Here is a 14,941-nt window from a genome sequence, read left to right on the forward strand (position 1 = left end):
CAAGATGCAACTGGGAACACATGTACACAGGCTTGGTGACAGCCCACTAACAATTCTAGATGGGAGCTTAATAAAGTGCTCTCTCCAGCCTTGCATCGGAGAAGTGTGCTATGCTACAGTATGGAAGGAAATAGAGTTAACCTATACAGGATCCAGACACAATTACAGTACTACAGGGAACCGACATAGAGATATCTTTTTGCATATGAACACATTTTTTTTTTTTTTTTTACCTTTGGAGCAAATTTTAGAATCTCTGGATCCACACTGACTTAAAACAAGCAGAAGACTTCCAGGAATTTAGAGAACAGTGCTAGAAAACACAAGCAAACTTCTTCTGGTGTACAGGTGTGCATCTCATATGCTCGATAACAAAAATGTTTATTTCATCAGGGTCAATGTCTATAGACCAGGGTTTCAGAGAGCAGCTGTGTATATGCTTAATGAAATACATGTGCGTATCTTACACAAGACAGTTCCTATACTTAATTTACCACTGTCTGAGCTGGACTTATCCTGTTTCTCCTTTTATATGCTCATGCTTAGAGTTATTCGGTGTCTCTTATGAAGGTCATCCCTATTGAAATATGCCAAAACCTCTATGGCCAGGTCTCCTAATTCAGCCTTAACTTCCTGGATGACTGTGAACTCAGAGATGACATGGTCATTTGCTCCCTGAGTGCCTGTCACTTCTGCATCACGGAGCACTTCTTCCTTGTTAGTCAAAATTAATTTCATGGTGGCACTATGTGTCCCTTGTTGGCTTTCTAGACTTCCCTGTCCCCTGGGAGCTGAAATTGTCAGAGAAGTGACTTCAGAATTTTAAATCTTTTTTACTTCCACCAGTCATCTGTATCTATGTGCCATCTCCCTCCCCACCCCACCCCCCACACACCCAAGTCTCTGCCCAGGACCCATCTGTGCTCTTCACTGTGATTACGTCCTGCAGGGCTGGCCACACATAGCGTTAGTGGCCTAGGATCTTTCCAGCACTGAACTATTTCACATGCTCCTCTTTCCCACAATTGAAACGTCTCTTCTAGGGTGAAGCTCAAATCTCTGAACCTGTGTTTGATAATCTCTCCTTGTTTCTGTTTACTTTCTTCGTTTTCACTATTTTAAGCCCATTCGGAAGATGTCTAGCCTAATCTGTGTAGGTTCAAAAGGCCGGAATTTCTTCCTTCTGCTAAAATGGTTCCAATTATGAATGAGCTACACTAATCATTATGCTCTGGTTTGTTATCTGTACTCTGTCCCGTCCATGGAAATAACTAAGCTGTTTTCTGTACCCTACCCTTTTTTCTGTGCTTCTTCTCTTTGGGAAAACAAGGTTTTCATGACCATCAAGGTTCCTTCCTCTGTGTAATCATTTCTAACTTCCTCCTCTTCCAATTTCAATGTAAATTGCTCATCTGTTTGTATAAAAATTAGATCAGTTAGCTTTCTGTCAGACTTCACCTGTTCAATTTTTTACAAATTCAACACTGCCTTTTCTTACAGCTCTGATTTTTTTCTGATATAATAAATAAGAATCCAGAAACCATCCTGTGAATTCAGGTACATATTTTCTCCAAGTTCTTTTCACTCTCTAACACTGGCCTCCAAATGAAAGGCAGACAAGCATCTGTCTGCACGGCCCTTGCTAGAGCTGTGCTTCAGACTTGATGTACAGATGGTGACAATCCCCAAAAAACTAAAGCACAAAAGTGTTTGTGAAGCCTGAGGAAAGCTCAACACTGTCATTGTCTGAAAGATTTGTCCCTGACACAATTATGTACACGTCATACAAAGATAATTTAATACTACAACTACTTAACGTTTGCAAATAATTTAGAAGTAATCTTGAGTAATACTCCAAGAAGCACACACACACACACATATGTACATATATGTATATATATGATATGTGACATGTGATATATATATACATATATATATACACACACATATATATATGATTGATATATTAGTTTTGGCTTTGGAAGGGTTTTTAACATAAGGCGATGTAACTCAGGTTGACCTGAAGTTTACTGTGTAATGCAGGCTGGTCTCGAACTTACAGCATCCTTCTGCCTCCGTGCTGAGTGCTAGGTTTGTGGGCACTGACCATCACATCTGGCTCTAAAAGCATATTTTAATATAATAATACACAAAACCCACTGACAGCTTACTATGTGTTAGATAGTAGTGAATTATGTATATCTATAGATATATGTACATACCTTATATATACAAGTGTATATATATATACACAAGTATATATATATATGTATATAAATGCACACACACACACACACACACACACACATATATATTCAGCAAATATTTACTGAGAATTTGCTATTTGGTAGTACATATTTTGTCTCTGAGAGTACAACCATAAGACTCTCATATTACTAGGAAAACGGAAGTTTAATTCAATATATATTTGCCATAAATAATAAACAGGAAGGTCAAGGGAAAGGAGGATTATAAACATTTAATGATAGATGGTGGGCTTCAAATGTTCAATATATAAACCAGGAAGTCTCACCTTGAAAGTAACTTTTAATTAAATACTAAAGATGCCTGGAAAGTTCTTCATTTAAGAGTTCAGTTCTTCATTTTAGAGTTCTATGCCAAGGGACCTCTTTGAATCAAGGCTGCAATATAAGGACCACACCCAGCTTATATGCCAGACTTCCCATTTGCTACTGCTGTGTCGGGGACCAATAAGGAACGAAAATTTAGCTGAGAAGCACGCGTGCTCACACACACACACACACACACACACACACACACACACACACACACACACACACAGTAGCCAAGATGTAGAACCTCGGTTGGAAATATAAGGAGGGATTTTTGCCTTTTACTGAATTGGAAATGTCAAGCCACTAGAGACTGTTGAGAAAAGTGGTGATTTGACAGCTTTTAACGGGATCATTTCGGCTGCTCTGTTGAGTTCAGCTAGTGTGAGAGCAAGAGGAGAAGAAATGAGAGCCTTGCAGAAAACACCGTAAAAGGCAACAGTGACTTGGATCTGAGTCCTGGAAGGAGTGTTTTCAAGAGAGAGGGCCAATTCTAGTTTTGTGTTGTTTGTAGATATGGTCCTTCTTTGAGTAACCAAAAATGAGGCACTGCCTTGAGTAAAATAGACAAAAGTGCAGGAAAAACTGTCAGCTCATGGGACGGTCTAGGCCGTAAGTAACAAACCTTTAGTGATTGATTAGTGGCTGGGAACAGAAAGCTATGCCACTTCTCCCACTCCTTATAATGCTGAAGTGTTTTTCCCAGTTCGTATCAATTTTAATCATGAAACAATAAGACCTAAGTAAGTACGAAGTGTGGATTAGCAGTGTCAGACAGCTAACTCTACAGGAGTTGTTCTGGGATTTGACTTCAGAGCCATTTCACCCGGAGAGTCTGGTTCAAGAATTGAAGAAAATTACCTGTCCGTAATAAGGGCTGCAGTTAATTATCAATAAACAAATATAATTTCTCACATTTAAAGTAATGAAAATATACATCACTGGTGGGCATGATGGTCTCTGGAGGCCCCTTGTAGGTCAATTTATGCTTGGGAAGACAGAAAATGTACTTGCCACTTTCCTGTGTTGGAAACATTCCTAAATCTCACGAAGAAACGACCATGTACAGTTACTACCTCTGGGTCATGCTCTGACATCTTTTGACCCACTGTTGGCACTCCTGTTGACTGAATTTGAACCAATTACTTTCCTCCATGTAATGGGTTTTAATCCTCTGTGATCTTGCCCTTCATCTGTCTTTATCCCGAAAATCTTTGTCTTTTTGCCCCTCCTAGTTGCCATTGCCTGTTACGTATTAGAATCCTTCCGGTGTGGGTCCGGTTTCCCCTAACTGGGCCGCCTCAGTTGGAGAGGAGGAATTTAGTCCCTCAGTGATTGGATGTGCAGGGGCGGAGCGAAGTGGAGGGGGGAGGGTGTGTGATACCCAGGGCGGGTGATACCTGGAGTGGGGCTCCCACTTCTCAAAAGAGAAAGGGAGAGAGCAATGGGGAGAGGATCTGCATTAGAGGGTAATGGGAAGGGGAGGAGGAGGAGGGGTTAAGCGGAGGGCGAGGAGGAGGAGGAGGAGGAGGAGGAGGAGGAGGAGGAGGGGAGGAGGGGGAGGAGGAGGATATTTGCATGTAAAGTGAATACATAAATTTAAAAAAGAGAGAGAACGAAACAGTGACTAGCTCTAATTCCTTCATTTGAATGAAGGGAAACATAATGCGAATTACACATTCTAAACCTCCCAGATTTTCTAATGTACCTATAAATTTTCTTATCCCTAGCAAAAAGTTTGGAGCAAAAGAAAAACACTGGAGAAAAGTCGAAGTTCAATATGAACCTGGTGATCGCCCACAGCTAAGGGATGGGATTCTTTGCTGTTGAGTCAGTCTTGATTTAACGGATCACAGAGAGAACACGGCCCAGGTATCACTGATACTGATCGTCCTTTCTTGCTTTTCCCTCAAGCCACTCTCAGCTTTGTCTCTAATGATGCTCAGTGGAGGCGTGGAGGAAAATGCTCCCTAGACTGGTAGACTCATTCAGCTACCTTTCCTGAGAATGCCGGAAGTCTGCGTGGTGCAAATTCCACCAGCAGGCTTTACCTTCTAGGCAGTAACTCTCTCAAGAGGCCTTCCAGAAAATCCATCCCTTCAGCTCACCCATGAATGCACTGTGAGCAAGTTGCTGGTTACCTCTCCCAAAAGGGCGTTATTAATGGACTCGGTTCAAAAGCAGAGACAGTGCCCTGGAAAATGCGGTATTGATTTCCCTCTCCTTTCCCCCTGTTTCAATCACTGCTCGTTTGAATGGCTTTCATTTTTAGCAACAACAAGAGAATCTTCGAAGAGAAGTGTTTTATAGGATCAGCCTGAAATAAAATCACCGCTCAATTTAAGCTTTGAAAAATACTATTGATATTTTAATAGAAGTTTGGAGAACCTATTGTGAGCTCAATAATAGCAACAAGGAGTTTATACACAGAAATCATACTTAGAGATCGTTTTATTTCTTGGACAGTTTGTGTTAACAGCAAATAAAGGTTTAAAGCTCCACTCTGCTGTACTGCACACAAGAGTGTCAAGAGTGCGGAAGCGTTCCGAGTTCCTCAGAGTGGGTAAATACCTTTTCATGAGTCAAATGGTTTGTCTCTAATTGACCCTTATAGAAAAAGCCTGCGGTGGTTCCCGCCTAAGCTCTCTTTGTCCCATTGGAATCAGGAAATCTCGGCTGTCTTACAGCTCAGACCTGTAGCCCGTGGGGCCATATTGCATTCTAGCTCACCCCAACAACCATAGGACTTACCCACAGATGGCAGAGTCTCAGAACACTTATTCCTTCCCCCTTGATGAGTGCCTGGAGCCCTTTTTTTTCTACCTGGCATATAGTACTGATTCTTGTCTCTAATTTCCTCCGCTCTCCTTGAAAGTACCCGTGGGTCTTCTCAATTCAGAATCACACTGGTCTGTATAGACATACTCCCTGAGAAGTATACCAGTGACGTGCCCGTAGACATTACTTACAAAGCGAGTGTGTACTCAGTACTAGGTGGTACTTACCGACTACATTTAAGGTCACTATGAATACTTAGAAGACTGAGTTTTAATTCAGTACTAGGTGGTACTGATGACTACTTTTTTTTTTCTTGCAACCTTGCTGTATTTTAATCACACGTTCTCATTGCACAAGGTTGTACATAAAAGTAACAATAGATTGCTCATCATGGGAGTACCCAAAGCATAGACACTTACTCACAATCTCCAATTTACATTCTTCCCAGAGGTTCACGCAGAGCAAAGGGAGGATGAGAAGAAGAACAATGGTCACCATGCATGCTTAGAAGACTCTATAGCCCTGTGTGCTTCAGAAACACTGAAGGCATCAGTCCATCAATTAAGGAGATGTGCAAGTGTAAATTATATATCTCCTAGATTAGTTAGGTTTAATACAATGCATGCTTCAGACCATGAAAGAAATTTTCACAAAGTGGCCTTGATGAGGAGAAAGATAGCACAGAGAGACAGAAACAAAGGTGCAAGGGAAAAAGCAAGAACTGCTCGATTCTTCTGGGAAAGTCAGGTTATAAAATGCAAGGAAAGAAGAGGAGATAGGAGGAGAAGGAAAGTGTTTCTGAGTTTAGTTAATCAAATCTATGATTTTAGTATGCTTCACAGAATAAAGGAGCCTTGATCAGACAGGGTAAGGGGCTATCCACATAATAACGTGACTGATACCATGAGCGGCTCTATACAAGGAATGATTGTAGACTCTAAGAGTGACTATGAAATGAGGATAGGGGTTATTACACAGAATGCCAGACCAGCTGATTACTAATGAAAACGGAAAACAAGCATCGGTTTGAAAAATATTGAGGAAGTTGTAATTGACTCAATATGGTACGGAAGGAAAGGGAGCTAGAGTAACACAAAAGGTTGACTGGTATGCTATTAATAAAAGGAAAAGAGAGAAAAATTGACTTTAAGTTTGTCTGGAATAAGGAGAACATTGGTAGATTAAGGTTCTGAACACAGTGCTGGAGGCAGAGTATTTGATGGAAAACTCTACTCTCTGTCAGTCTGTCTGTCTGTCTGTCTGTGTCTGGTCTGCCTTTCTATGTCTTTCTGTGTCTGTGTCTGTGTCTGTGTCTGTGTCTGTGTCTGTGTCTCTGTCTCTGTCTCTGTCTTTGTCTCTGTCATCTCTATCTGTCTCACTCTTCTTCTTCTCTTTTTATTGCTTTGTTTGTCCTGTTTAAGAACTCCCCTTTTTCACATCTAGTTTAGTTGTTGGACTGCCTGAGCCTACAGCTATAAGATTTTTGACAAAGAAATCCCATATATATAAAGTATGTGTGCGTGCGTGTGCGTGTGTGTGTGTGTGTGTGTGTGCATGCTCATATATATTATAGACATATATACACATGAATATGTGTTTCTATACATATTCACCATCTATAAAGAGTTACAATACGGTATCCTTATAATGATGTGAAATGTCACATACTAGACACCAAAGGCTAAATCCCTAATGCTAGGAATAAGTGGCTGTTTTTATTGGAGGTGTTAGTCACTGAGTTATTATAGCGCACATCCCCAAGCATAAGAGGATGTTACCACTGTCATCAGTTACCCCACAATTTGATGATAAGACCTTGCTGCTTAATAAACCACACACTGCACACATGGAATATGGGCAAATAAGGAAATCTTTATATCAGAGGCTACAAGGTTAACACATATTCATAATTTTTATACTGATAATATATAATTAGAAAATATAATAAAGAAACCTGTACAATTAATAAAACTACAAAAACAAATCAAAAACTTTAATTACTGAAGAAAAACTAGTTTTTATTACTTTTATTTTTTGAGATAATATAATTACATGATTATTTCTTTCCTTTCCTTCTCTTGAAACACTCCTCACTCTCTTTCAAATTTATGGCTCCTTTTTTCACTAGCTGTTGTTAAATACATGTATGTACATGTTTAAATGTTTCTACATATAACCTGCTCAGTCTGTATAGTGTTACTTGTATGTGTGTGTTCAGGGCTGACCATTTGGTGTTTGACAATTATTCAGTATGCCCTTCTCTGGGGAAGACTATTTCGCTCAGTCAGCATCTCTTAATTGTCTGTAATTCTTTGTGTAGGTCTACTTTAGCCTGTCTGGTTTTGTCCTTGTTCATCTCATGCTCAGGTAGTCATGTTGGTAAGATATTTTGAGTGTAGCTTCTGACATTAGTAGGAGACACAGTCTCACAGCAAACTCCATGATCTTCTGGCTCTTATGATCTTTTCATCCTTTCCTCTTTATGTTCCCCAAACTTTGGGTATTGGAGTTATTCTATAGATGTATCCATTGTTCTATGGCTGTACCCATTGTTCTATAGATGTATCTGTATAGATGTATCCGTTCTGTAGATGTATCCATTGTTCTGTAGCTGTATCTGTTGTTCTATAGATGTATCCATTTCTGTAGATGTATCTGTTGTTCTGTAGATGTATCTGTTGTCCTGTAGATGTATCCATTGTTCTGTAGATGTATCTGTTGTTCTGTAGCTGTATCCGTCTTTCTATAGATGTATCTGTTGTTCTATAGATGTATCCATTGTTCTGTAGATGTATCCATTGTTCTGTAGATGTATCCATTGTTTTGTAGATGTATCTGTTGTTCTGTAGATGTATCTGTTGTTCTGTAGATGTATCAGTTGAGTCTGTGCTCTGCAGCTCTACATTTTTGTGGCTGTATTTTTCTAGGATGGCCTCCTTTTGTTGAAAAGAGAAGTTTCCTTCAGAAAGAGAGAGGACTGCACTTACAAGAACAAATATTTGAAATGGAGTTGGGGATCATGCTGGCTTAGCAAAGTGATGGTTGTAGGTTCTCCTCCAAGGTCCATGAATACACTAGCCCTGAATAGTTGGCTAGGGTTGCTATGTTTTCCTCTTATTGAATGTATCATATGTTCAATTAAGACTATTGGTTGTTTCTCTTCTTTGGAAAATTGCATGGTGCACTCTGGTACAGTGGACATTTCAGGTCAAGTCCATTCCTGTAGCCTCCGGGTAGTGCATATGAACTGTGTGGTGTTTTCAGTAGTAGGGAAAACTTTCCCATATTACCTACAACCTTTGGAATGTAGTCAAAGACACTACCAATGAGTCTCTTGGACAGCCATGACTACCTACTCTTTTGATTTTTTTTTAAATTTATTTTTGAGACAGTCTATGTAAGATCAGCTGGCCTTAAGAGTGTTGAGTCTTTTGAGCTCTCTCTCTCTCTCTCTCTCTCTCTCTCTCTCTCTCTCTCTCTCTCTCTCCTTCTCTCTTCTGTTTTCATTTTGAGACAGTCTAGAGTAACTAATCAAAAGAGGACTTCTTGTACCTTCTGTAGAGGTCTTTGCTAGATAGTCTTGGTTCTTGTAGGGAACATTGTTAACCCAGATAAGAAAATTTTATTTAAACTATACATACAGAATTACATGTATTATAGGACATTTTTGAAAATAGTTAATAATATGATCACTTATGACTTTTCCACCATCATTAATCTTATATTACCACCTCCCATTATGATATTCCCTAATACCTCCATAATTAAAGACCCCATTTTATTTCATTAAACTGTAGCCATCCCTCCTCATATTCCTTCCCTCCTTCATCCCCCTTTCCCTCCCCTTTCCTACTTGTTCCTCTTGTTCTAGCACCCACCTGGTTGATACATCCGTAACTTCTTATTCTATTTATCCTACCTAGGGAGATCTGTCCTTCCCCTCTAGTCCCTTATTCTATCCTAACCTCTGCGTTCTTCAGATTTTAGCTTGTTTATCTTTGGTTTAAGAGCTAACATCCTCATAGAAGTAAGTACATAGCATATTTGTCTTTCAGAGTCTGGGTTAATTCACTCGAGAGGATGTTTTAAATAGTTCCATCCATTCACCAGCAAATTTCACTATTTCATTTTTAATGACAGATTAATGTTCCATTATGTAAATGTACCATGTATTTTTCTACTCATCCATTGGTAGATATCTAGATTGTATCTAATATCTGGCTATTATGAATAGATCAGTAATGAGCATGATTGAGTAAGTAGCTATGTGGCATAGTGAAATGTCCTTTTGATATAATTTTACTTGAGTAGTATAGATGGATCTTGAGGTAGATCAATTCCCATCTTCCTGAGAATGCCACATTGATTTCCACTGTAGCCATATGAGTTTGCATTCCACCAGCAACAGCTGAGTGTTCCCTTTACTCCACAACCTGGTCAGTAGGAGCTGTCATTCAGTTTATTGTGGCCATCTGAATTTCCCTGGTGGCCAAGGATGTTTAATGTTTCTTTAAGTGTTTCCTGGACATTGAGTTTCCTTTTCTGTGAAGTCTGTTTAGATCTGGACCCCATTTTTTAATTGAGACTTTTTATTTTCTTGATATCCAGTTTTTTGAGTTCTTATGTTTTGGATATTATCCCTCTATCAGATATATAGCTGGTAAAATTCTATTCCCATTTGGTGGACTGCTTTTTTGTCTAAATGATGGTGTCCTTTACCCTGTAAAGTTTTTCTGTTTCATGAGGAGGTCCCATTTGTTGAAGGGGTTGTTCTTAGTGCCTTTGCTAATGGTATTCTGTTTAGAAAGTTTGTGCCAATGAGTTTAAGGTTATTCCCCATGCTCTCTCATTTTCATCAGGTTCACTGTATCTGGCTTTATGTTAAGGTCTTGGATCCACTGGGAATTGCAATTTGTGCAGGGCAATAAATGTAAATCTATTTGCATTTTCTACATTCAACCATCCAATTTTACCAGCATTGTTTAATTCTATTGATTAATGTGTGTGTGTGTGTGTGTGTGTGTGTGTGTGTGTATGTGTGCACGCCATACTGTTTGTGCTATAATAGTTTTGTAATACCATTTGAGGTCATGAATGGTATACCCAACAGTTATTTGATTGTTTAGTATTGTTTTAGCTGTTCTCTTTTTGTGGGTTTTCATATAAAGCTGGAAATTATAGAGAGAATCTTTTATAAGCAACCCCTGCCAATAGAAAAGCCAATGGCCAATAAACTGCTGCTGGAAATGTAAGGTGGGACACTGGTAGGAAGAGAGGCTTCTGAGAAATAGAGGTGCAAGAGATTCTAGGGAGATGCTGAGGAAGAAGAAGGCCAGGACTGAAAGATGTTGTGATGATAATGGATTCTGTCTCTGAAACTGTAAGTCAGATCCAATTAAATGTTTTCCTAATTAATAGTTGCATGGTTATGATTCTCATCACAGTAATAACTGCTAAGATACTGGATTGCTTCCCCTAATATAATTATGCTCAGTTCCACCTAGTTCCGTATAAGTAGAATCATTTTGTTCTTTATTGCTGAGTATAACACAGTGTGGTTACTATAGAGATGGCTCAGAAGCTAAGTGCACATCTCTCACTCTTCTAGAAGACCTAAGATTTTTTTTCAGATTGTATGTTAGGCATCTCATAGCCACATGTGTGTTCAGCTCCAGGGATATGACACTCTCTTCTGGCCTCCTTGGACACCCCTTCCCATAAATATATACACATAGACACACATACACATAATTTAAAATAAATCCTTAAAATTCAAAAAAAAAATCCCAATAAAACAAAGGTTAAAAACAAACATAAAGAATAAAGGGGAGATTCGCCTGAAAAAGCTGGGGAGATGGATGTAAATGAGCAGACCCCAGGTAGTCTCAGAGTCACCATTATGGGAGCAGGCACAAGAAGGAAGAACTATGTTTTCTACAGGAAATTGTTCTTTCAAGATCCATGAAGAATTGTGTTAAATTTTTTTGGGGGGAGGGGATTGCATTGAATGTATACATTGCTTTAAGTAGGATGGCCATTTTTATACTATTAATCCTAGTGATCCATAAACAAAAGAAATCTTTCAATTTTCTGATACCTTCTTCAACTTCCTTCTTTAATGTGTCAAAATTTTCATCTGACAAGTCTTTCACTTGCCTGGTTAGAGTTACTCCCAGAAGTTTTGTAGTTTTCGAGGCTAATGTGACGTGTGCTTTCCTCATTTCTTTCTCAGTCTGTCATTTGTACATAGGAAGGCTACCTTTTTGTGACTTAATTTTCTATTCAGCTAGTTCGCTGACAATGTGTATCAGCCTTAGGAGTTCCCCAGTGGCATTTTTAGAGTTACTTATTATATATACTATCATGCTATCTACAAATAAATATAATAATTGACTTCTTTCCAATTTGTATCCCTTTGATCTCTTTCAGTCATTTAATTGCTCTGGCTAATACTTCAAGTGCTATAGTGAATAGGTATGGAGAGAGTGGGCAGCCTTATCGTGTTCCTGGTTTTAGTGGAATTGCTTTGTATTTCTCTCAATTTAAGTTGACATTGGCTATGGGATTGGTGTAACCTGCCTTTATTGTGTTGGGATATGTCTCTTGTATCCCTAATTTCTCAGGGACTTTTATCAAAAGTGGGTGTGAGATTTTTTTCCAAAGGTCTTTCTATGTCTAATAAGATAACCATGTTGTTTGTCTCAATTCTTGGGCAAATGGAATGTGGGGCAAGTAGACTGTGCCACCAGACAGAAGAAATGGTAAGGTTAAGTGAGCCCAAACTCTGTGAAATTCAGAATTGAGTAAGGTCGGCATAGGGCCAGCTCTCTGCCAAACTCTACCTGCTTTGAGACATGTAACCAGGGCAGCCCACTGGGATGACCATGGCAATCAGTCAGGTAGCATCAAAACCCAGAGCTTTCCATGCTAACAAGGTGTCTGGATAGGTGATGAGCGTTCAGCCAATGAGTTTCCCTGCAGAAGGAATTTAATCCCTGGTCCACCCTGAGTAAGATGTATGCTTTTATATTTGCCATCAAATAAAGCAATTTGGACAAGCAAACAACGTCTCTTCATTAACGATCGCTGAGGGCAGAGGCTTTTGTTGTAAAGAGCCAGGCCTAAATCTCTCCAAAAAGGCCTTCTCTCTCCCAGACCCTCTGTACTCTCAGCTCTTACTCCAAACCAAACGGGATTATGCCCTCCTCATGAGGAGTCTGGGAACCACAGCAATTGTCCCAGATACCATGGTTTCCCACATGGGGAAATATGGACAGAGACCCCCATTACAGACTGTGTTCTGCCTCCCTTGAGCTGCTGGTACTCAGGGCACCCCAGCAGGAAGGCAGACAGGCAGCCTGGCAATAGAGTCTTAGTAAGAAAGTCTTTCCCTTATTTCTACTATGTAGCATATTGTCTATATTTTTCTTCTAGCATAAAAACTGAATTTCAAAAAAATTAATGAGAGACTTTAAAAAAGCAACATACAGTTCAATGCTCATCACAAGCTTCTAAGGAAAACAAAAGTAAACACTTAGTTTTGGCCAAATGAAAACAGAAGTTAAAACAAACATATGCAATGCTTAAATTGTCACTTCATATTTTATTTAAAATAAAAGTTTATATGACAATATTAAGGTCAATTTTTTCGTTTAACTTAAAATATATAATACATAAAAAAAGTTGGATTTTGAACATAAGATGCTAGAAAGTCACTAAACTGTGTAAGATGTCAATAACACTGATCTTCCTTGAGCTGGAGAGAGTAACGGGGTGACAGGGACAGCACCTACCTCTGAGCTCCAGGTGACCCAGATACCCAGCTACATCCTTTTGCAAACGATACATCTCTTTAAAGTGTCCGTTGGTGGAGAGGGGAAAGCAATTTCATAAGGGGGTGGGGGTGTTAGTAGAACACATGTGATGTGGAAAGAGTGTGGTAAGAGGGAAGAGACAGAGTATGACAGATGACAGGATTGGGGAGGGGTGGGCAGCAGGAAAGATGTTTGGAAAAGACATGGAAATTTATTGTTTTATAAGCTTCTTATATACATACATGCATAATGCATACATATTATACATGCATACATACAAATTTAACTGGGCTTCCATTTGGAAGGGATAGTACATTCCCCAGAAGCCATAGATCAAATAGGTTAACAAATAAAGACCTCAATGTAGAGTATGGGGTACTTCCCATTGCATTTTGATGTCCACTGGAACTTGACTGTAAGACCCTATCCTTGAAGATACCACGCACCTTTGTAATGTTACATTGAGAAATCAAGGTGGTACCAACAGGAATCTTCTCTCTTGGTAGTTTTCATAGTATGTGAAGTTGTTGAGGGTGGCTGGGGGGAGATGTCACCAATAGTCTTTGAACAAGTGTGAACTCTGTGGACTACAATACTGACCAATGTGGCGTGATATTTCCATAGCTGTGATACTGGCATGAACGCTACTGGGTAATAAACCACATTCCTATTCAATTTAAGGTCCACTTCACAAGAGGTCATAAGAAGAAACACAAACTTGTTACTGTAAAACTGGCCAAGAACAAATGGCTGGGAAGCTCACAGAGCCCAGGCTGAGCCTATGTCTATTATTCTTTAGGCTGACATAATATCACGCTACTTTCAAAATTTATGTCTACACCCATTGATTAATGTAGTTCTCAGTGCCCGCCAGAGAATTCCCCTTGCACAGTAGATGGTGCTTAATGAGAAAGCTCACACCTGATTGAAGTGCAGACACTGTCAGTGCAGGGCTCAACCACAAGTTGGATATCCACCCTAGAGATTCAGGGACCATTGAAGAGCAGAGGCAGAAGGATTGTAAGAACCAGAGTCCAGGAAATACCATCTTCTAGACTTGGCAAAACAACTAACTCAAAACAAATGAGATTCCCAGTACAAGACATACACAAGATCAAGCCATTCAGCATTTTAGCGCAGAGGGAAAGAGGTTTATGAGTCCATTCTACGAACTGAGGCATTATTGACAGCTGATGGCTTGTGAAGGAAGGAGAGCAGGTTCCTTAACAGTGTGGTTCCAATAGGTTAAGCAGACTCCAGTGAATGGTTCCTAGCCAGAGTACATGGACAGCATAAACTCGACTTGGTGGGTTGCGTAAAAATATAAATAAAATAACTGGTATTGAGGGGTAAGGAAATGGGATGAACCTGGGGAGAATTAGGGGAAGGAGTGGGAACAATTTTAATGAATATACATTGTAAAAAATTCTCCAAGATTTGGTAGAAGTATTTGATCCCAGGTTTCTCTTACTTGAAATATTAGAAAAATCTTTTTCATTAACACTATGTCCTGAACTATTGTTGATAATGGCAGCCCAATTTACTATTATATGACTGTAAAAGTAAGGTGGGGGTTACATATATACTTTGAAAACCGCTTGAGGGGAACAGAACCCAATTATGACTAATATTGTTATTTGGCTTCTAGCGTATATCATCGTGGTATGCTTATGAAAGTTAAATATTTTCTAAGGCTTTCTTCCTCTCCAAATATAAAGCCAATGAGGTGAGAATGAGTCCATGGGGATGATCTGAAGTTGCTGGAGCATGAGTTGC

Source organism: Rattus rattus, chromosome 15, assembly GCF_011064425.1.
Source record: "Rattus rattus isolate New Zealand chromosome 15, Rrattus_CSIRO_v1, whole genome shotgun sequence".
Lineage (NCBI taxonomy): Eukaryota > Metazoa > Chordata > Mammalia > Rodentia > Muridae > Rattus > Rattus rattus.